This window comes from Vanessa cardui, chromosome 20 (genome assembly GCF_905220365.1).
Source record: "Vanessa cardui chromosome 20, ilVanCard2.1, whole genome shotgun sequence".
Taxonomy (NCBI): Eukaryota; Metazoa; Arthropoda; class Insecta; order Lepidoptera; family Nymphalidae; genus Vanessa; species Vanessa cardui.
In genome coordinates, this window is record NC_061142.1 from 11,705,782 (window position 1) to 11,731,128 (window position 25,347).

Here is a 25,347-nt window from a genome sequence, read left to right on the forward strand (position 1 = left end):
AATTTGTTTAACACTTTACGTAACAAAAAACGAGTTTGTTTATTAATTTCAACGCCTCATAACTAAAACTAATTTAGCGATCGCGTAACTGCATCTGCAGTAAATCAGATCTTGCTGCACTGCGTGTGAATTAGGATGAAAAAAAAAAACTTCAACACGTGGAGACGTAGCTTAAAATCGCTGGAGCTACTCCTGTGTACGTGTGCGTAACTGCAGCTGTGTGCGTACCGCTGCAGGTATCAACGCTCAGTTCCCTTCAGGCTGTCGCGCTTGAAACACGTTATGAGGGCTCCGTATCGCCGTTCCATTTTAATACGAGACGCGATCGCAAATTTCGCATTGTGAATTTAAAGCGTTCGATTTTTAAAAAAAAGTGCTCCACTAAATTTGAGTATAGAACACGTTATTGTTTAATAAGAATTTGGACAGTTTGGAAATTAATAAAATTAAAAAAATACTGTTAGTGAATGTGTGACACAACTTACAAACACATTGTGCTGTAGTGTAATCTGAAAATAATAGTGTCTTGACCACGTGTTTATGTGATTTTTAATTGGATTTCTGTGAGTTAAATATCGACTGGTTTTTTAAGCTGTGGTTGAAAAACATAGTGAGTTCGACCTTATTTATTACATTCTAAAATAAGAGGAATACCTAAGTACGTACTCAATAATTAAGTAGAGTTCTTAATAAAATATATATAGAATTATCTCATTGCATAATTTTATTATATTAATAAGTAGATGTCGCCCGCGATTTTGTTCCTATGTTAGGGTCAGGTGTTAGGTACGAAAAAAATTGGTTTGTCCGTGGAAGTGAATAGACGGAAAGTCAATTTCGAATTTAGAATATCAGTATAGATTAAACTTGTATTGTGTGACATTACAAATGAATTCTATAATTATATAATACCCAATATTAATAAGATATTATTTTATCCAAGAAGGCTTTATAGCTTTTGAATCGTCGTAATTTATTCGATGTTATCTAGATTTACGACAACAATCAATTTTATTTTAAGAATTATTCAGAAATTAACAAAAGCCTCTCCTACGTCTCATACAAAAGGAAGAAAATAAAACCTCACAGAGACATGATTTCTTATTTGCTATAAATTCGATAGTGAAAGTAATAAAAACTAACTGTAAATTTTAAGATTAAAATGTTGCCAAAATGAATGACGATAGAGTGCTAAGCTCTATAGTGTTTCTTTTAGAGTAATATCCAATTGGAATTTTTTTCTACATTGTTAACACTTTTAAATCAAGAACACGATAATACCATTACACCACTTCGATAAACAATTTTGATTAAAATCCACAAAATTCCCCAACTTAAAACATTCTTAACTTACTTATTCGGAACTATTAATCACTCTAAAAATTTCCCGCAAGAAACTTCGACAGATTTTGTTAATTTTAATTTATGTACGCTTTAAAGTAAAATTTAAGATTATTAAATTGTTGAAAAGTTAAACTTTATGAATTTCCCACGAATTATTTTCTCACAGATAAATTGTCAGTTTTCTAAAAATCAGTAGGTATTGAATAAATCTAAAACGAGAATAATGTCTTCGAATAGTGAAATGGTTTATCTGAAACTGCATTTTTACGACGCTTATAATATTTTATTTTAAATTCTTATCGCTGTAAGAGTTTAAATTAAGAACAAAAAGCGTTACAATATACTATTATATTTAAAAAATTGTATTTATCTCTCCAATCCAATCAAAATAAGCTTTATTAAAATAGGATTAACACTCATTATCGTATTATCATTTTATAAAATTAAATTAAATGTTTCTTGTTAAGTAATAATATGATTCTATTTCCTTATTTTTCAATCTATTTTCTTCTTTTTCATGTTAACGGAAAGTATTCATTATTTTATACAATACCTATAAAGTATATGCAGTTAAATAGATAGGAATTTCATAAGTACTGTAGCTATGAAATTAAAATATTTCCTAAAGAGTAATTGGAAAAGTATTACATTTTTCATTATGGCGTGCGAGCTCTGCGCTTATGAATTTGAAAGAAAGATTTTCAATGTTTAGCATCATCGAGATTTCGAATTGGTAGCCTTCAGCGCTATGGGTGCACCCCTTCGCGCCTTCCCTTCTTACAAAACACTCTAGGGGTAAGACTGACAACACTACATAGAATCAGATTCAACAGAGTGTTGAATCCCGATTTGTGTAATCTGTAAAATATTTTCTATTAACTTCTCAGAATTCCATTCAAAATAGGAAATAAATATATTTCACAGGAAATCTACATCAATAAATATTTTTTGAATTATCATAAGTAGGCTTAGAATTACATGTAATTTTCCCAGGAATTTTTTTAACATATATAACAAAAACATAAAAGTTCATGTTTGTAATGAAAGTCTAAATTTTATGCGAGTGATACTGCGAAGTATGCGTACTTATATAACAATATAATATACATACTTAAAACTTCTCCGAAACGAGATACATCTTTTCTTACAAGTTTTATGTATAATGGTTTATTACTTTTTCAGTTAACATATACAACACATTTGCTTCACTTATGAGCGTAGATAATCATTTCTATTTGCTTTTGATTAATTAAAAAAATATATTTAATTTTCATTTTAAAAGTGAAACATGCATCTCATGCATTTGTAGGTTTAGTTAGGAATGTTCTTCGCATAAAATCTTACTTTGAACACATTTGGATTTATATTTTGCTTAACATATTTTCAAAAAACATATATTGATGCTTCAGAATTTTAGTTACTTTTTTATTTGTCTAGAATACCTTTTGTGTTGTGAATACATTTTTTCTTAATTTTTTATAAGTATGGTTTCACGTTTCAAGTAAAAAATCCTCCTTTCCTCAAACGAAAAATGATTAATAAAAATAAATGTAATTTTTATCTATGTCATTGTATAGTAAAGCTTAGATTTAAAATGGCTTATGTAAAATACGATTGTATCCAAAAAGTTACCTTAAAATAAGTGAAATCACAGAATACATCTTGCAAATGAAGTGATCGCACCCAGGCTATTTCTAAAATTGTAAATATTTATAAAACACAAAAATTCCTAATTATGTTTTAGTGTTTCTTTGGTCGGAGTAGTCTTTTGGTTCAAGTAGTCTTTCTTTCAACTAAGTAAGCCAGTGAATTGTTGGTTGATGATTTTATTATATAAATACATTTTAAATTGTTACAAAATCAATACTAGTCAATACTGCTTTTATTCTTCGCAGTGTAAATTTAAATAGAAGCTATTGGTATTACCAATATATTTAACTGGGCTAGGAAAAAAGATTCTGAATTAATTACAACAAATTTATATTTTCCTTGGTTTAACTTTCAATTAAATAATTAAGTCCAAGCACCCTTTTTTTGTCGACAGGTGTGTTATTTACATACAATCCTTTAAATCTCAATTTAACTGATTCAATTAATTTATTGAACAATTTTACGACCACCTTATCTAGTAATATATAAAGTAAAGTTGTAAACAGCTAGTAAATTTCCCACTGCTGGGATAAGGTCTCCTATTCCTTGCCACATGTGACAGAATTTAGACACATGCAGGTTTCCTCACGATGTTTTCCTTCACCTGCAAGATCGAGATGAATTATAAACACTAATAATATATACTACCTATTAACCAAATACTATACTCGTAAGCCTCGCTTTATATTTTTACGAGTTAGCCTGTATAATTAAAAGTGTATACCAATAAAGCAAGTGATTTGTATTAAGTTTACTGTTCTTACTGTGTGTATCAATTTAACTCATAAACATGAAAAAATGTTCGTCTTTGTCAATAGTAAATTCGCTTTTTAGATATTTATATAATCATTGACTTTTAAACATTCAAAAGAAGCTTTTATGTGCTACATATTGGTGGACGAGCATATGGGCCATGATGGTAAGCGGTCACCACCGCCCATAGACAATGGCGCTGTAAGAAATATTAACTATTCCTTACATCGCCAATGCACTACCAATCTTTGGAACAAAAGTGTTATGTACGTTGTGCCTGTAATTACACTGGTTCACTCGCCCTTCAAACCGGAACATATCAACACTAATTACGGTTGTTTGGTGGTAGGATATCTGATGAGTGGGTGGTACCCAAAGAGGCTAGCATAAATTAAATAATAAGCTAGCTATAGAATTAAAATAGCTGACTTCGTCTATATCGTTTTTAATTATAAACTATAATATATTTGCTCTGTTTTCTGTACAAATACGGATATTCGAATCTTGATTTATTTTATCTTCCATTCGAAACGCATGGAAGTCTATTAATACGTTCCGGTTCACGATACGAGCTTTTTGACCTACTGGAAAGTCGATAACGCTATTAGTGAATACATGAAAACATTTAGCCTCGTAATGCTAGAGCTACAGGATATTAAAAAAAAATAGAACAGTTCTGTATATGACAGTTGAATGAACTGGTTTGGGTGTAAAATTACAAAATAAATAATTCAAATTTTGGAAGCTGTTCCAAAATAAGTTCGAAAATTAAAATAAAAAAAAACTACTTCTCTATTGTTTTCGTAAATGACGTAACATTTCAAGAGTCTCATAATCATAATTTTTAACTATACTAGCGACCCGGCCCGGCTTCGCACGGGTGCATTTCTGACATTAAATTTACTACAGAATTTGTTTATTTACGATGTGACGTTAGCGACTTCTAAAATTATCAGCGTTTCTTTACTAGGTTGTCCATGTTCATATATACAAAAACCTTTTTCTCGAATCGCTCTATCTATTAAAAAAGATCGCATCAAAATCCGTTGCGTAATTCTAACGATAAGAATACATAGGGCCAAACAGCGGCCATTCATATTCATTTAAAAATCGAACCCCTACTGTCACTTAACTCAATTACACATTTATTACAAAATATTTTCGTAACGTCAGTTACAGTATTGCCAGATTACATAAAAATATTGAATTCCATATTAAATTCATTACACATCTATCGAATAAAATAAAATATATACTTTGGCACTTACGTATTAACGCGATCGTAGCAAAATCTGCGAATGCGCCAATATCCCTTAATTTAGTTTTTTTTTTTTTTTTTAATAAATAAAACCTAACCTCTTTGGCTGCATGTCGTATACTTTTACCTAAATTGCGAGCGAAAAGTATATTTTTTTTTCAGTTATTTTATTTGTCCATATCGCGTCACCTCTAATTGAGTATAACCATTTAAATAAGCAGCTTGACATTTTGGAATAATCTTAAAATAGTAGAGGTCACAAATGGACGTCGGACCAAAACAATATTAAAGGAAATAATACTAATTCCAATCGAAAATAATTCCAAATGTCTCACGTAATGCGGTCAAGGTAAATGCTGTTAAAAAAGTGACATTAGGCGTTTACACCTAAATCAGTTCGATAGTACAGCGATTTAGATCTGTTCGAAACAAAGAAACTATACAGACATGCCTACGTTTAGTTTTTAATAATAAACGGAACAGGGAAGCTTAATGCGTTGGCGTCCATTTCGTTTAAAGACCATTGACAGGTTTAATGAAAGAAGTGACACTGTAAATCTATGAATACCTACTAAATGCTAAAGCATTCGCAAATTTTTTTCTACAAATATTTTAATTGAATTGTTTTTACTTTGATCCATCAGACAACATGAAAATATTTACATCCAAAAGCGTGTTTTCATTGCTAGGTTTTCTTGGTAGTATCAAATCCAATCGATAAAATACTTTATTGATATAAACATTTGAATATACAACAACAACAACAGCCTGTTAATATCTCACTGCTGAGCTAAGGCCTTCTCTCCCTTTGAAGAGAAGATTTGAAAAATATTCCACCACAATGTTCCAATACAGGTTGGTAGAATACAATGTGGCAGAATTTCTATGAAATTAGACACATGCAGGTTTCGTCACGATGTTTTCCTTCTCCACCGAGTACGAGATAAATTATATACACCAATTAAACACATGAATATTCAGTGTCGTTTGCTTGGGCTTGAACCCGAAATCATCGTTTAAGATGCACACGTTCTAAACATTGGGTCATCTGGGCTCTTAAAAACATTTAAATTTAATTGTTTTTAAAGAAAGTTGCTACAATTCAAATTTATCGGTAAGCAACAATTGCCATGTGGAGAAACAAAGTTAAGTTCGTGTCATGACTAATGATTCGCATTTGTGGTTTAAATTTTCAAGGACTTCTAAGAAAAGGGAAATCAAACAATTCTATTGTATTTCATATGTCGTAATGGATTAAACGAAATTAAGTGTAGCAAGGTACAGATTTTTAATCATAGCTTTGTAATTGAACTGAAACCTAATGGCTTAATGTGTACGTAGTTCTAAACCAAGGAGGTTGTAAATCCGAGCAAGTAATATAAATATAGGTTTTAATGATTAACTGTTCAACGATAAAGGTAATGTTAACACACCTTTATAATTATCAAACCCCAATCATCACGCAAGTTGCCTTGAATGCTTTAATAAACATTAATGTGTGTGTGTAATCTTTGTGATAAACGTCATAAATAGAAAATTAATAGCAAAGCTTCTAAAAAATATGAAATGAAATAGTTGGCTGTAAATTCATCAGCTTATATCTGATTAATAATCTTCATTGCAAAGTATAAAAGACAAAGAAAATTAAATAAATCTTGAACCTAGCTCGAACGCTAATCAAAAAATAATAACAAACTGTCACAAGCATATTGTCCGCTGTTTCATTATTCGCTTCATTTGCTAAATTACATGTATAATTGAATGTTCCACCTGCTGTGCCTAGCGGTTGAACATCTGCCGTATCACTTTCACCATCAACCATGTTTGGTTCATCGTTAATTACATTGCCTTCGCTGTTATCTGTACCATTAAAAAGATTTTTATAATCAACAACTAATCATTATTTATTTGTTATGATTGAAAAATAGGAGCAGCACTTGATGTGTATAGTAACATTATATTAATAATAGTAACACCCTTCTTCTGCCTTTGAGGAGAAGGTTAGAAGCAAATTCCACCACGCTGATCCGATGTGGGTTCATGGATTCACGTGTGACAGATTTTCGTTAAATTTAGACACATGCAGGTTACTTCACGTTTTTGTCCGAACCCGAAATCATCGGTTAAGATATACGCGTTCGAGTCATTGGGCCATCTTGCCTTGATTTGTATATAGTAAGAATAAAAATATACCTAAAAGTTTTTCTGCTGTTTCTTATAATCTTTGCTCGAATTTTTCAATCATTAGTTTCCATCATTTCATACAATTAAAAAAAACTGCTTCATTTTGAAAGATGAAAAATTATTATACGGAGGAATGTTGGACGACCCTGTTCGTTATACAGTTTACTATTTTGGGTTGAAAAGTACAGATTTCTTGAGATTCCAAACTTCTGATGTCCAGAACTAATTAGGGTACTACTTTGTAGTGAGGTTTAGACCTATGATGGCAAATATATAGCAATTGTGTTACCAATTATATAATTTATAAATTTGTTTTTGCTGTGTTATTTTATAAAAAAGGGTGATTCATTCGAACTGATTATATTATTATTACGACCGACCCATTAAAAGATCCATTGATTAAAGAACTTTTGGAAACTTTGACAAATTCTACATCGAAACATCAATATCCATTAAGCATGATTGCTTTCAAATATTGCAATGAAATTACTTTCCTTCACATCATTTTCAACATTCATTTCATTTCCATTATGCGAACAACACTTACCATAGTTTTTTATCCTAAAGGCTCTATTTCTAACCCAGACAGGCAGCACTTGGACTCATAAATCCTAGCCTTACTAAGTACCCAAGTCGTTAAACACTAAGTACTCCTAACGTAAGCAGTCTTAAATACTTAGCGGTTTCAAGTAATTGACATATCTTAGTCAAGTATAACTTACATCGAGGGCCTCGAAGATCACTTGAAACTTGTTACAGATGTAAATCTAGCTTAGTGTGATATACTAATTGAAATAGTTATGGAAACAACTATTATATTGCTATCGTAAGTAGTTTTGAATTATCAAACTTTTAGTTACCTATCTTGATAAGTCAGCGAGGATTATCTGTTTCAGTATTCTGTGTGTTTTCAAAATGTCCTTTACGTGAAATACGAAAGGTTCTTTATTTATTTCATTTGTGCCAAAATTGGTGGAAATTATATTTAAAAATGAATTCAGAAAGCACCGAAGCCATTTGGAGAGACGTAACCAAAAAAAAATATCTTTCAAAATACGAGTTCCGCTTTTGTCATTCTGACATTAAATTTCTTTTATAAACTCCAGAACACACCCACTAAAATATTAATTTTTGCAGAACGTAATTCTTAAAAATGTAATTACCATCTCTTCAGAGGTAATCTTGAAGATTAATCACCTAAATTAGCGAGTATACTTCATTATATGTACATTTTGGAATCTGAATATTTTCATATTATTTTAGTACATAATGTTTAAAAATATTAAGTGAAATTAGGCACTATTTTCGAGTTTAAATATCTCTTAATCCGATTAAGAAATTCGAGTTTTTTTTGTCCCATCTTCTTGGTCATTTTTCCTAGACAGTAAATGTGAAGCTCAGCGGAGATTTGCTAAATAAAAATGTGAAATTCAAACCTATTTAAAGAATACGAGTCTTGAATAATGGAAGGCTGTTAATATTTAAGAAAAGGCTTCGAAGAATACGATGTAAATACTAGATGGATTTAAAGTGTTCTTAAGTCTACAACAAAGTATTTTATTTTACTCGATCTTAAATATGCGCAAGTAATAAATTACCCAATCGTATTTGCACACGATACATATTTGATGAAGATTAATTGAAGAAATATTTTATTAGAGTTTATGCTATTGTAGTTAGTTTTGTTATAACAAATATATTATATATATTATCATAATTATCACGATAACAATCGGATACATTCATGAATATTAATGACCTGATTATTATATCGGGGTTATTTTGTTTCAATTCATTTCGTTTTAGTTATTTAGTGCCATTAGCAAATTTGCTACACATTCAATAAATATAATGATCCAATTAATTAGATATATTTAATTAAAAAATTATGAGTATCACTAATAATAATTACTTAATTTTAAAAGTACGGACTGTAACAAAACTGTTTTTAGTCATGCTTGTACTTAAGAGATACAAAATGGGTTAAATTAAATTATATGTTTTGTAAAAATGCATAACGTTTATAATTTAATATACACATATAAGCTTCATATAGAAACTTCTCAGCTAATAGAAACTAAGATTTAACCCGAAAGTCGTAGGTTCAAATCTAGACGAAAGCTTTTACAGCATAACAAGCCCAGACTTTCCATGGGTGCAATACTGATACTAAATATACTACAGAATTTGTTTATTTACGACATCACATTAGAAACTTATGAAATTGTCGTTGTTTCCTTACTATTTTGTTCATGTATTGTATACAGAAACCTTCCTCTCGAGTAACTCTATCTATTAAAAAAAATCGCATCAAAATTTGCGTAATTTGAAATTTATCATTTTAAGATCTAAGCATATATAGGGACAGACAGCGGTAAGCGACTTTGTTTTATATTATGTAATGATGATGATTAGGCAGATGGTCAAATGGATCACCTAATGGTAAGAGACCACCACTGTCCATGTACATGAGCACCATAAAAAAATACCATTACTACCATCACCAAAGAACCACCAACCATGGGACCTGAGATGTTACCTAAACTGGAACACAACTTTTAAAACGCCCTACCACTAAATGCATTAAAATTATTCGGCAGAATTACATTTCTTTTAAAACTTACTGTATACGCCGTATTGGAATTAGAGCCAAGCTATTTGCTTAAAAGCGAAAAGCCTTTGTCTATTGGGCATTAAAGAGACTTTATTGTAATATTAAAAATAGTATTAGGACAAGTAAAAATTTACTTTTGTAATTGGAGAAATGTAGTGACTATCTGACGTCTTTCCCTTCGAGTCTTGTCTACTGTTATAGTGGTCTGTTCTACTATTACAATATCAGCCTGGTAGGATAACTACCTTTTGCTATTTTTACATCTACTAGCAGGAATTGTATAAATGCCAATAGATGTAAACATAGCGGAACTTCTTCAACAGGTTTCTCAACCACGTTTTACAATCACAAACTAAGCAAATGTAAAAACAAAAGTGCCTGGCCAGTTTTGAACCCGCAATCTTGTGTACCAATCACATTTTGACCACTGTTTCATGATCATCAAAATTAAAACAATAGGAAAATACTAAATAGCGTTAAATGGATAAATTATATAATTAATAAGAGTAAAGCAATATATAAATAATTTGAAATTGACATCTTTTTGAGGTTCGATGTTTGAATGTTATAACTTGGTACATGTGTGTTCTCAACAACGGCCTCAACGCGAATGGCCAATTAAACTTGATGACAGGTCGGCCTCGAGTATCACGTGACAGGTGATGTATAGTGTTGCCATTTAAAACGACTTTCCCCGCTTGACGTAAAAACATTGTAGGACATATTTCTCAATTTTCAAATATTCTTTTATACTCCAATGCGGAGGGTGGGACATTGGTACATTTTTTGGGTCAAATTATAAATTTTTCCTATTGTACTTCCACAATCACCTACTGCATATCAGTATTTATTGGATCGCTGTTACTTGTGTTTAAAAATTAATTACACACATTAATTAATTAAACACTTACTTATTGATTGTCAAAAAAATACCAACACTGGATGGATATATCAGACGCGAGAAGAACCGGCGAAAGAATCTCATCGGACTTTTTTTCTCAACAATTTAGTTTACAATTTCTTATATTTTTATTAAAAACGGTCAAGACGACCATCTTCCAATGGTGCGTTATCATGTTAAAAGGCAAAAGTTTTATAATACATTAAGTTTAATGCATATCCCTCTAGAGTGTAAAAGACTTTTGCATAATAGCAAGTAAATTATGAAAAAAACAAGTATGAAATGAAAAATATCTTGGAATACATAATAAAACAATAATATTTTGAATTAACATGGTTATTTTTATTATTAAAGTTTTTAAGTTCGGGATATTTACCATGTTTTTTATTTTTGTTCGGTGGAGCTCGGTATTTCGACATTATCTACGAATGTCTTGTTCACGAGTGTCAAAAATAAAAAAAATATGGTAAATATCCTGAAATTAATAACTGTAATAATAAAACAATAATGTTTGTATTTTGCTATATTCGAAATCTACAGTGCTATTCTGTAAGAATTCATTTCGTATCTCACTCGCGAAATGTTGACAACTGACTTATGGTGATACGCCATTATGATAGGTGTGTCCTATAAATTTCATACTCATTACATTCAATGTCACAAATCCCCTTCTTACAGTACACGCGCGTGTTCCGCGGTGAGCTTCGAGTTTCTTGTTCCAGAATATCCGTACTGGTCTATTAAATCAAATACGTACATGTACTCTCACTATCTCATAAAATTGGGACATAGATTGTTATCAATATTCGTGGTACCCGCCTTCCCTTAGATAACCTACCACCAAAACGTATCATGAACTAATAATTCTCTTAAATGTTTGTACATTCCCGGGTAATCACATAATATACAACCGTTGACTTCAGTAGTATGTATTGCGGGAAGTCTAATCTCTTTAATCCGTACATCCAACTTTAGCTCATCTATCTTCGTACATAAGGCATATTATCATTTGCAATGATTGTATTACAGTCAGTACCCTAACAAGTCAATCATAAATGATCTCATTACCTTGTTAATTGGTGTCTATGGTTATTAACATAATTAAAGCGATCGATCTTAGACGAAAATTTAATAGGGCTTATGTTTTATTGGAAGAGATTGAGATAAGTCATTAATATTAAGTGTATTTGATTAGATAAGCAATAAGCTGCTTATATAATTGGAAATATATAACAATTTCAGAAGCCTCATAGTTCAATAATATCCTCATAGTAACGTGACAAATATGATATTTTAGAGTTAAATATGACATCAATTCTAATTTATATTGGTCTAATAAATGCATGAGGATGTTTCCAGAACAATGGACCTATTTATGTGTATGAAATAAATTATATTTAGTGTTCCAGTTTGTTTTGTTACGGTCATAAAAATCATTTGTAAAATTCAGCTAAATCAATTAGGTTTCAAATTAAGTTAACAGACTAGATTCTCTTGTATCGAGGCTTATTATATGGGCCACTTTGTAGTAATTTGTCTCCAACCATAGATGTTGATTATTTAAGAAATTTTAACTACACCTACAACATTAATGCTCACCAATCTTGGTAACAAAGTAACGACCCCTATACCTGTAGTTACACTGGCCCACTCAGCTTCACAAAAATACAATAGTACTAAGTATGACGATAGAATTTCTAATGATTAGGCGGTTCCCAGAATGGCGTGCACAAAGCCTTTAGGAATTACAACTAAATAAAATAATATGTTGTATTCAATTATAATAGGCGACATCTATCCCTTTATATAAACTTCATTAAACCGATATTATCTAAGCGCAAGCATTCTTCCAATACATTATTTATATATGTTAATATAATCAATCACAGCGGTTTCTGTGTGATTTGACCATAGCTAAACATCATGTTTACACAATGGTACAAACATTTCGTATGAGTAATAATATTTAAGGTTAAAGGCAATTGCATATGTACAAAGATAATACCTATCAAATCAATATCGACGATTTAAGCAAACAAGATCGCTAAGTGTTTTATTAACATAATAAAATTGATTACGGAATTAAGGTCACGTGAAGCGTTACGGTGGAACGAGTTTGGACAAGCATTTTAATTAAAATCGGTGAAATTCCTTTTTTCACCGAACTAAATTAACTTTATAACTCCGTTTCAAAGTTAAACATTAATATTCCAGATTCGAATCCTTTAAGAGTATCGAAAGAAAAATAAAACGAAAACAAGAAACGTTATTTTCAAAATCCAATAAATGCCGTGTATTCGAGATTCTTTACTCCACGTGTATACGAGAATACAGAACAAACACGGGAATTACTCTACTCTATGTAAATATTGACGGATGACCCGACATCCGACCCTGACTTAACCTTTTTTTTCGTTTACTTTATGCCCCAAGACGAGGGAGGACGAAATTTTGACTGAATGACACAATGGGAAATTATTTTTGAAAATCAGAAGACCCTTTGTATTGTTGGACGAGGAAATGACAATATTTATGAAAAGTAATACGCGAAGCTTATCTGTATCATAATGGAACATGATATTACGTATAATAATAATAGTTTCTTTACTGCATTTGTTAATGATGAATCTTATATTATAACAGTGATAGATGTGGATGACGATGAGGCAAGCTGATATGGTCCAGTGGTTAGATTAGGTTATATATTATGACTTTCAAACAAGGTTCAAACCCAGAAATTACATGAGCTTGGATATGAGTTATTTTACGTGTGTACGCGTCAACATTGGAGCAGTTTGGTGGAATTAATTTAAAAACACTGAATACTGATGTCGATCTGAGTCAATTGATAATAAATAAATAAATATGAGACAACATCACATACATTACTCTAATCCCTATGTAAGTAGCTAAAGCACTTGTGTTATGGAAAATCAGAAGTAACGAAGGTATCAATCACAAACACCCAGACCCAAGACAACATAGAAAACTAATGATAATCTATATCGACTCGGCCGGGAATCGAACCCGGGACCTCGGAGTGGCGTACCCTTGAAAACCGGTGTACACACCACTCGACCACGGAGGTCGTCAAAAATATATTCCATTATAAAGTCTTAACTTCTTCAATTCGTAATGAATTCAGGTACAATAATTTCATCATAATATACGCAAAGTCCCGTGTGCCGGATAAACTCACCCTAAGGATTATGCTAATTAAGCGTCCAAATATTTCGTGCTCATTTCAAATAATTTCCGCTCTGTCCAAATGTATAATGGAACAACTTTAAATCTACTTAACTGCGCCTGTTATCCCCTATGTTCTCCGGTAATCTCCCCCAACTTAGGCTTCATTCATAAGACAGTACCGCTCATATTTAGATAGAATATTTTCATCACCTTAATCTTCAAAATTAATGTTCTCATGATATTACTTATAAAACGGAAGTAACGTAAAAAACTAAAGCAACAGCCTGTAAATTTCCCACTGCTGGGCAAAGGCCTCTTCTATTATTATTCACCACGCTGTTCCAATGCCAATTGGTGGAATGCACATGTGGCAGAAATTCGATCTTATTAGACACGTACAGGTTTTCTCACGATGTTTTCGTTCACCGCCGATTACGAGATGAATTATAAACACAAATTAAGCACATATATCTAGTGGTCCTTGCCGGCGTTTGAACCCGAAATCATCGGTTAAGATGCACGCGTTCTAACCACTGGGCCATCTCATAAATCGGAAATTTTATCACAAATATGTGATAAAGTTTCAGATGTGATATCTCTTCGCGGTTGTACGCTTCTACTAATTGATTATTATCTATGTTAAGCTTAACGTTTGTTGTATTATGTTAAAATATATCTAATTCTGATAAATAATCTTATACAATTTTTCAATGGCGCAGTTTTTTGTCTCTACTAAACCAAAAGGGTGGATTATTCTTTATAATAAATCTTCGTGGTCTGAATAGAGCACGGGCTTAACTTTTGACTGTCGCAATTAGTATGTAAACAGCTTTATACTTCACTTTTTAATGTAAAACAGCTTACTAAAATTATAATTAATCCTGGAGAGTGTTTTAAACTACATTTTCACGAAATGGATTTTCTCTTGAGCGTACTAAGGGTAAAGACTTCGCTTTAAGCTCAGAAACTTATTTTCTAAGACAAACACGTTCGGAATTTGTAAACAAAATGGACGAAATGAAATATTTATCTTTTATTTTTCCGAGAATATAGAAATATTGTCGAGAATGAGAGAGCATCGTTGATATACTTGACTCGTTGTTTGTAAATGTTGTTGCTTTTCGGTTTCTCTTACTTTAGAAATATATCTCTAATGATGCAAATAATAAGTACGCTTGTTATTATTTTGATTCCACATTCTCATGTGCAGGATGTTTTCAAAGAGATGTCAACGTCATTCTTGTTTCTGAATTTAGCTTTGAATATAGCTGTTCTATAAATTGTAAAATTGACTTAATACATATGTATGTGATACCCTTGAAATTTTATTTCTTTGGTGCCAAATACATTTTATAGTCTTTTCAACCGACTTCCAAAAGGAGGATCATTTAAGTAGTCTACTATTTTTCATTTCATTTTACTTAGGAGGACTCAAAAAATTATGTTGAATACGCAATTATTAAAAATTTTATTTATTATAATTGAGAGATATGAGATTTATTCACTAACGTCGGCTCGCCTCTCCACGTTTAATTTCATTGCGTTCATCATCGCTTGTACTTACAAAATGTTTCAGTGTGCGTGAAAGGATTAACATAAGATACAAGACAAAAATAAAACAAATTAGACTATATGATTACATTTTAAGTTTTACGTGTAGTTACGGGAGGGCCCCTCCCCTCCCGTAACTTCTTGGTTATAGAGATGTATACATTCCTATCAAAAAAGTAGATAAAGAAATAAATCTAAAAGTTCCAACCGAGGATAAGTTTTTAGATGCGGCAACTATCACAAGATTCATAAGAGTTTTTAGTTGTTACAGTTTCAGTTCTTTACTGAAAGAATATAACTAAATAAATTTCTTGGCTTAATTATACTTAAATAAATAATTATATGAACGGTACTGGATTTATTCTTGACAAAACTTTTTTAAATTTAACACAACATACATATGGTTTCAAACAGTAATAACTTCTTGATCTTCTCTTCTAGAAAAGAATAGTTTGGAAATCCACAATGCTCGAACGCTGATTGGTGGATATACATGTAGTTGAATTTTCAACACGTGATGGATAAAAATGAACAATTGAACTCACATATATGGCTTTCGATTATAACCTGAGATTGATCCCTTACTCTTCGAATGTTTCATTTAGTTTACTAGTACAAACAACAACGGACATTAAAATTTGCGCAATCGATGTTTAAATTAATCTGTAATCGTGAAATGTATTCATGCAATGATATTCTAATAAACAGATATGTTATACCCATACTAAACAACAGAAAAAAGTATGCCGCGCCGGGGACCGTTTATTTTACATTTCATTACAAGTAAAAAGGATAGCTTGATAAAAAAAAATAAGTAAAAGGGATAACTAGATGTTTTAATTACGCAAAACGTATTACTACATAAGTATGATGTATTATAACGTATTACTGGCATAATTATAATGAAGACGACTAAAGGCAAACGTCCCAATTAGGACGTTTTCTAGTCTTCACTTTTTGCGCGTTAATGACATATCTGTTTACTAGAACATCATTGTATTCATGGGTAACCATGTCACCAATAGTGATATAGATATTTCACAATTATTTTCTCTGTGGAGGCAGTGACAACATTCCATTTTTTTCTCATTATTACACTGTCAATTTCCGGTGCCTCGTCGTTATGTCAAAGGCAAATGTCAAGAGGCATTGCATTAGAGGCGAACATAATCAAAACAAGAGTTCAATGACGAGCGAAAATGCATAGAACTTCAAGGAATTCTAGTTTTTATGTGCATTGAATAAATGCTAGTATCCTATGCACGTGGTGTGCTTTTGTCTAAATTTTTTGAACTTTATACGGAGTGAAAGTGACAAAGATGTGAATGTTTTATTTTTATACATTCATGAATGACATTCATTCCGTTTGTTGTTATTGTATTTATTTATTGATATCGTTATCATTAAACGGCTTTCTTTTTAAACTATTGTACTTTTGTATACACCTGTAGCATCGTATTCTTATATATTTTACGTCAAAAAATCTTCTTCCACACTAAAAATATTTAAAAAGGACGTATCCCAGTCAATACTGCTTTTAATAAATTAATGAGTTAGAGAATAATTAACTTCAACGTTTCACATGAAACATAAATAAAAGAATATATTATATTCTTAAAAGGTAACAACTTATCAATACCCCACAGCTGGGCCAAACGTTCCTATCATTGTAACAAGATTCGAAGCCCCCACTACTGAATAATCTCGACTTAAATAATCGGAAATGTGGGTATTTATTCTTATCACTCACATTGTGTCTATAATTCATCTCGTGCTCGGCGGTGAAGGAAAATATTGTGAGGAAACCAGCATGTGCCTAATTTCATCGAAATTCTGCCTCATGTGCATTCCGCCAATCCGCATTGGAACACAGTGGTTGAATATGTTCCAAACCCTCTCCTTAGTGGGAGAAGAGGCCTTAGCCCAGCAGTGGGAAATTTACAGGCTACTACTTTATTTTACTTTACTTTACTCATATAAGACAGAGATACAAAAGCTTTAAAAGAGTATGTTACAGTTGTTGTTAATCGTAGAAGTAAACAGCCTTATATGAAGTTACTAAATTAACAATTTAAACATACAATCATTTAATTCATCAAAGGCTATTCAGCTCCGGTCGCTCCTATCAAGATAATGAACATAATCTTAATTCTTGTGCCCTTCAGCTTATCTTTGAGGCGTCAGTTCGTAAAGGGCTGCTCACAAAACTAAACCCCCGTTTAATCCCAAAGCACCATTACCTTTTAATCACACCCTTTGCCTAATTAATAGAGGGCTACAATGCATGGGTTGAATTAATTTAAATGCAAACAGTGACTAATATTTATGACAAAACTTGTCCCTTTTAATTTAGACGAATAAATTTCTATAATTGTTTCTGTAAAAGCCTAGTGGCTTAATAATCTTATAAATTCACTCGAAATATAACTGGTTAGATATTTTTGATATTTAAATAACAATAATATTATTAATTATAACTAAACCATACCTTTCCGCTCTTGAAATAATAAATTTGTAAAATTATTTCTTAGTAGTGGCTGATGAATGATAGCTTCAAAATTTCAGACTCTTAAAAGTTTAAGCGTTGATTATTTATTTAATCAGGAAATACCCAATTTACCAGTACAGAACAAGGGCGATCATCACCCACATCGCAATGTAGTTTCTACTTTTAGGACTTGTTGTTTGAAAGACCAAAATCTGCCAATCGTACGTCATTTTATTTACTGGCAAGTGGACAATCACCGTCTATGGATATTACCACTATAGGCAATACCCATCCATTATAACTTCAATGCAACCATCTTTCATTCAACCATCGGGAGCTCAGATGTTACGTCAGATTGGGTGGTACCCGATCAGACGAGCTTGAACTCTCTGTTCAACAACTAAAAAAATCTTCCGACCTGTGCTCGCGGCTTCGTTTAATTTAACGCGGGGTATTTAAAAAAAAAATTGTTTACTTCGCACATTTTTAGTTATTAATTCTGGATTAGGCATATTTTGTGATATCAAGTCGTTAAGACCTGTGTGCGGTACTGGATAGTATTTGTACATTGTTACTCCTTAATACATCAACTATTTGCCAGTAAAAGTTGGGACTTTTACTCAATCCCAAAACAATCCAGCTGTTCTAAAGATTAACCGAAACAAACAGACAGAATAAAGTTGAAAAAAATGTTATTTTGGTATATGTACCGTTTATACATACATATGTTATTATTAAAAAACGCTTATTTTAATTTTACAAAAAGACACTTCAATTTTATATTATGTATATGTACTTTTGCATTTGAATTCGATGGCACACACAATACGAAGTATCGATGCATGCTATCAATAATCCTAAAATGGAGAAAATCCGACTGCATTTTCAGTCTGTTTTCATAAATTTTGTTTTATCATATATCAATTTGTTAGTAGATTTAAAGAGCTTAAGAGATAATGTTTTACGGTGCTCCCCCTGCTGATAATATATTCGGTAATAATTACGATATATAGTTGAAAATTATCCCACTATGAACGGCTTTTAATCTACCAGAGCTTTTATAAGGCTATTTTTAATGTGAAATTAATAATGCCCTCATAAAGATAGTGCGCCTTTAAATATGAGGGAAAATTATCCAACAACAATGAAAAGGTAATATTGTTACTATGTATGAAATTATAATATACGATGATTATTATATACGATGGATGGATGGATTGTGTGAAAGAGGATATGGTTAGAAAGAATGTTACTCGTGAGATGACGTCTGACAGAGAAGTATGGAAGGAGAAGGCATGCTGCGCCGACCCCAAATAATATTGGGATAAGGGGAGGAGGATGATGTATGAAATTATATTATAAAGTTGTTATTAAAAATTATTGAAAACTCGCACGTCTAAGGTGTGCATATAATTGCATATAACTAAATTCTTTTATAAAATAATTTATATTCTACTAGTAGTCGCCCGCATCTTTGCTCGCGTTTTAGGGTGTTCGTTGTCATATGTTACTCAAAAAAGTAGGCCATGTCCTTTCTTGGAGTTCGAGTTTCCTTCATACCAAATTTCATCAAATTCGGTTCAGCGGTTTTGTCGTGAAAGAGCGACTTTCAGGACAGAGTTACTTTCACATTTATTATATTAATATAGATGGTATAGTGAGGCAGATAAACGAATGATAAGTGCTAGAGAACCAACTATAGATAATAGCGAATATTAACATTCCCTAACATGGCACTGTAAAATAATTAATCAATCATTACATCGCCAATGCGCCACAAATCTCGGGAACTAAGATGTTATGTCCATTGTACCTGTTACACTGGCTCACTTACCCTTCAAATCGATTTACAACAATATGGAATAATACTGTTTCGCAGTAGAATATCTTCCCTACCCCAACGGGCCCTATTACCAAGTAAATGTTCCAAACTCGTTATAAATCTGATTAATATAATTAGATTTCGTGAGCTAAGTAAATTAAATAATCTATTTTGATATTTAAATTAATTTATAACAACAAAGATAGTTGAGCTTCTACTAATATTATTAAGATAATAGCTTAAGTACTTTGGATCAATCTTGATCTTATATCGCTGTTTGAGTTGTTCTAATATTAAATTCGCAAATCGAATGTTATTCTGAGTGAATTTTTTTGGGTGTACAAATAAAATACACTCAGATTCGAGCTTTAGAAATACTGTTTTTAGTATTGTAATTAAATAATTTTCTGTAACCCTACTCCTAATCCTTATCAGAACGATCTTATGTGTTAGGCATGATCGGATTCTGCATCTTGTAGTAGCTGCAGGTTGAGAACTAACATACGGCTAATTAAAACACACTAATATAAAAAATGCGAATGTAATTATGTATGTTTGTCTGTTACATTTTTATGTTAGCTAAGCCACGAGCATCGATGAAACTCAGTAAGCTAAAACTAATATATTTTTAATTCACCAATCAGATAAATATACATTTTGGGCAGGTAAATTTGCAGCTTCAGCTAGCATATAATAAAATCTATAAATCCATATTGGAAGAGTTAGTGGAGTAAAAACATTATTTGGAACAGTTCATGAAATATTTCAGCATAAGCATACTTATAAACTACCAGTAATATTTTAAGTATACTGTAACATTTAATAGATAGGTATTAGGTAACAAAGTCTTATTAATAATAGTCAATTTAAAAATGTTACCACTTTAAGATAAAAAACTATATATAAAATAACGTAGAGAATCTAAAATATGTATTATAATATCTGTACAACAATATCGAGAGTTCTTGGAGATACGTGCATTTTAGATAAATGCAATACTGGAGCACTTTAGCTTGAAGTGCGCTACTTCCTTTGAAACAGAGAAACTGTATTCTGTATTTTTTTTTTTTGTTAAACTACAGAGAAAACTCATATGATAGTGGCGAAAGGAAATGCACCTCAGCCTTAAAATCTCGCTGTTTTAAACGTTTAATTTAATTTTCAGGTCCAATATTTTTTGGCAAATCATTAACATAGATTACTTTGATAATGCTAGTTTTAGATTTGTTTAATCAAATAACATGACGTTTCAAACGTGTTTGTTTAAGCCTACGTGGAAAAGTTATATCTTGATCTAATTTGTTTTGACTGGAGCAAGTTTTACTTGTATAAATTAATAGTAAAAAAAAACATTTTGAAACAATTTTATTTAAATAAGCTAAAATAGAATTAAAATTAGAAGTTACTCCAACCTACTGCTTTGTTTCATTATTTGTATTTTATTTATATATCTATAAATAGGGAAAGACAAAACATTTTAGTCCTTTTTTATATTCTGACTATCAACATATTGTTTTTCGAATCCTATTATTACAATTTCGATAGTTCTTAATATTTCGGTTAAGTTAGATAAGAGTTTTTATAATGTAAATGAAATTTACTTCGATAGATTATAAACTGTATTCCTATATAAGCGGTTCACAATCTTTCGACTGTTACCAATCTCTCGAGACAGATTATAATCTAACGGTATTTACAATTTTACGGTGACATATATATGACGTTTTGTGAGGCACAAGTAAGCTATCACACACACACCATGATAATAAAGTTGGTTCGCCTGTTTTATTGCTATCATAGTGAGCACTATATCGTGTATAAATACTCTAAGTTAACGTTATATTTTAAACAAAGTAGAACAAAAAAAAAACGGAACATGAAAATAAAAAAATAAATTTTAGACAACATCACGTTCATTACTCTGATCCCAATATAAGTAGCACTTGTGTTATGGAAAATCAGAAGAAACGACCTAAGACAACATAGAAAACTAATGAACTTTTTCTTCATCGATTCGGCCAGGAATCGAACCCGGGACCTCGGAGTGGCGTACCCATGATTATCGGTGAATACACTACTCGAAGGTCATTATTAATGATTCATTTTTATCAAGCGTTTTTAACTTCTTATTAAATAATATAATAAAGCGTTTGGATACTTACTAAACAAGGCATAACAGTATTTTATTAAAATATCGGTTAAATTTTTAAGTGCATATGCTTTGCAGTTTCCGTACGTAGTTTCTGCTCTAAACGCTAAAGTTCTGCGAAACTTTAGCGGAGTTTGATCCGTGATGACGCTTCGATTCCAAAGGTAGGTCCCACATCGGATCGAGTTTGATTTCGAACTTCCTGTATTGCGCATTTGCGAATTGTACCTTGCACTTGTGTTAACAATAGGATAGATACTATACATTACATTAACCTGTCTATACTTAGGGCTTGGCTTAGGGATAACTTATACGCAATCACATCAAGAGATTCTACATTGAAATGCCGCGTGAACTAAAAAAAATTAACGTGTTTTTAAGCAATCATCATCGTTATCATTTCATAGTATAAAACCAAGTCGCTTACCATTATCTGTTCCTATGTATCCTTAGATCTTTAAATTTACGGAACGGATTTTGATACGTTTTTTTTTGTAATGGGTAGAATGATTTGAGAGGAAGGTTTTTGTATGAAATACGTGGATAATATAGTAAAGAAATACCTACTGATAATTTTAGAAGTGCCTAAAGTGATGTCGTAAATAAACAAATTCTGTAGTATATTTAGTATCAGAATGGCATCCATGCGAAGGTGGTGTAGATCGCTAGTATTATTATAGAAGCCATGAGGCTTTGTGCATGCCCAGACATACCTAGTCATCATAGATTCTACAGTAATATAGCAATACTATACTCAGTATCTGTTCTGGTTCGAAGAGTGAGTGAGTGTTACTATTAACGGGTAGGGTATACTATTAACATAATAACTGTTTAATATAATAATTGGTTTAAATTTATTAAGGTGCTAATGTTTATGGGTAGCAGTGATCTTCAGGTAGCCCCCGTCCTACTCTTCCTTCTATTTCTTTTATTAAAAAAATATGGCGTTTCTCTGTGTCGTTCGCTATCCCATTCGATAAAAAATATTTGTTGAAAATATGAGATTGTTTTTTGATTTGTGTGAAGAACAATTCAATAAAAGAACTCATAGAATTTTATTAACTCACAACTTATTGGGCATATAGTCGTATGATTGATGAAAAAGTGTTTTTTGCAATTCGAACCAATGGTAGTCAAAAGACTTACATTTTTTAAATGTCGATTCAAACATGCTTGTAAGAACTTCCATTTTATTCCATACTTATTAATAATATTTTATTTATATTCACATACAATACATCGTTAAAGCGTTATTCTTGAAAACTAATAAGACATAATTATGTATAGTACGACACAACTTAGTTGTAACATCGGTAAGATTCGTAAAACCGTTCACATCCGAATGAAAACTCTTCGAAATCATCAATCTTTATTGATTTATCATGCGAAAATGAACTTTACGCAAACGTAATAATTTGTAATGTCGTATAACCAAATACATTCGCTAAATTAACGATTATATATACTATATTAAAATGGCCGCTCTATGAGAAAAATCTCTTAAAATGTTTTAAGATTCTTTAGGAAAGCGAGGAATTGATAACGTACCGCAAATACGTTTTCTCGTACCAATATCTCATTAGATATATATCCTATCTACGTCATTACGTAGATAGGATTTAAATATTTTTTATTACATTTAGTCTGGACACAACATATATGAACATGTTCCAAACCTTCTCCACAAAGGGAGAGGAGGCGTTATTCCAGCAGTGGGAAATTTACAGGCTGTTGTTGTCGTTTGTTGTATACATATGTATATGAATATAAAGGGTTATTGGTAATTCATAGGAGAATTTGAACTAAATATAAAATAAAGAATATCAAAATTATCGTACTTTAAAGTTTACCGCGAAATGTCAACGGTTTATTGTCTTTTTTTTTTTGAAGTTCAAACTTAAAATATCACCGCCTAAATTTGTGTTGCAAAATATAGCACAATTTATGTCTCAGAATATAGCCTATTTTTCAACTAAAAAAACTTCAAATTCAATTAAAAACTTAGAAATAATAATTTGAATAACAATTAAGTAAAGTTTAAGAACGTTTACTTTAAGAGAATAAATTCGAAAAATATTTGAATACTTATAAATAAATCGAGGCCATGAACCAAAGTGGCTTAAAATTGAAACAATAAATATTCACTTCGTGGCAGTATAATCACTGCTACGGTTTTTAGCCTGTGATTTAAAGGTATGGCACCTTACTGGCCTTACTAAGATAGGTCTTTATGGTTCCACGCCGATTAAATATCACTATCATAATTATATTTGTCGACCTCCGTGGTTGAGTGGTGTGTACACCGGTTTTCAATGGTACACTCCGAGGTCCCGGGTTCGATTCCCGGTTAAATCGATGTAGATTATCATTAGTTTTCTATATTGTCTTGGGTCTCGGTGTTTGTAGTACCGTCGTTACTTTTGAATTTCCATAACACAAGTGCTTTAGCTACTTACATCAGTGTAATGTATGTGATGTTGTCTCATATTTATTTATATTAGGCTAGTTTTTGACAATCTTTTGATAACATTATTTATAATTTATCAAATTATGATATACATATTATAATTGTGATTGTTCTTATGTGTTTTAATAGCAATTTTTATTATTATTATAGTGTTGCATTTAAGGTTTTTAAATCTGTCTACTAATATTATGCCTTAAAAATTAATTCGAGCCTGTAATCTCGACGGTACCGACCAATCTCTTTCGTCTCTTCTCCATCACAGATGACATTAGCTAAATAATTTGTACCTTTTTGACACAAATAATATTTTAAGTAAGTGGTACCACTTTTCCCCCCTTTCTTTCGTACTTATAATGGTCTGTTCCAGTCTGATTGGTAATAAAGTCAGTGACAAGTCTTATTTTATAATTTAAACAAAAAAATAAGCATGTGAATACACGATTTCACATGCTGAATTTGTTGTTTGAATTGGAATTGCTTGGTTGGTTTTGTACATACAATTTTCGTTTCATTCGCTTGTTCAGACATAACAAACAGTAATTATATCTTTAAAATCAAAATGTGATTTCTATAGAAATTAAAGTTAGAAACATACTTAAAGCTAAGTAAACACTTAATATAAAACTTTTAAGGAACCTTAGTTATCTAATTTCAATGCTTAAAGAAACAAAGTATGTGAATTATCAAAATAACAAAAAAACAGACAACAGCCTGTAAATTCTCACTGCTGGACTAAAGGCCTCCTCTCCGTTTGAGGAGAAGGTTTGGAACATATTCCACCACATGGTGGAATACATATGTGGCAGAATTTCTATGAAATATGTCACAAGCAGGTTTCCTCACGATGTTTTCCTTCACCGCTGAGCACGAGATAAAGAAAAATTAAGCACATGAATCAGCGGTGCTTGCCTGGGTTTGAACCCGCAACCGTCGGTTAAGATGCACGCGTTATAACCACTGGGCTATCTCGACTCTTC

At 31.5% G+C, this 25,347-nt stretch overlaps 1 protein-coding gene across 1 annotated transcript in view; it reads left to right on the forward strand.

The window, feature by feature from the left end:
* Positions 1 to 269: 269 nt before the first annotated feature.
* Positions 270 to 25,347, forward strand: part of LOC124538206 (hemicentin-1-like) — a 314,256-nt gene continuing 289,178 nt past the window's right edge. The window contains exon 1 of the mRNA XM_047115179.1: positions 270 to 610. The gene's annotated coding sequence lies outside the window, so the exon portion shown is untranslated. The remainder of the gene's footprint in view (positions 611 to 25,347) is intronic.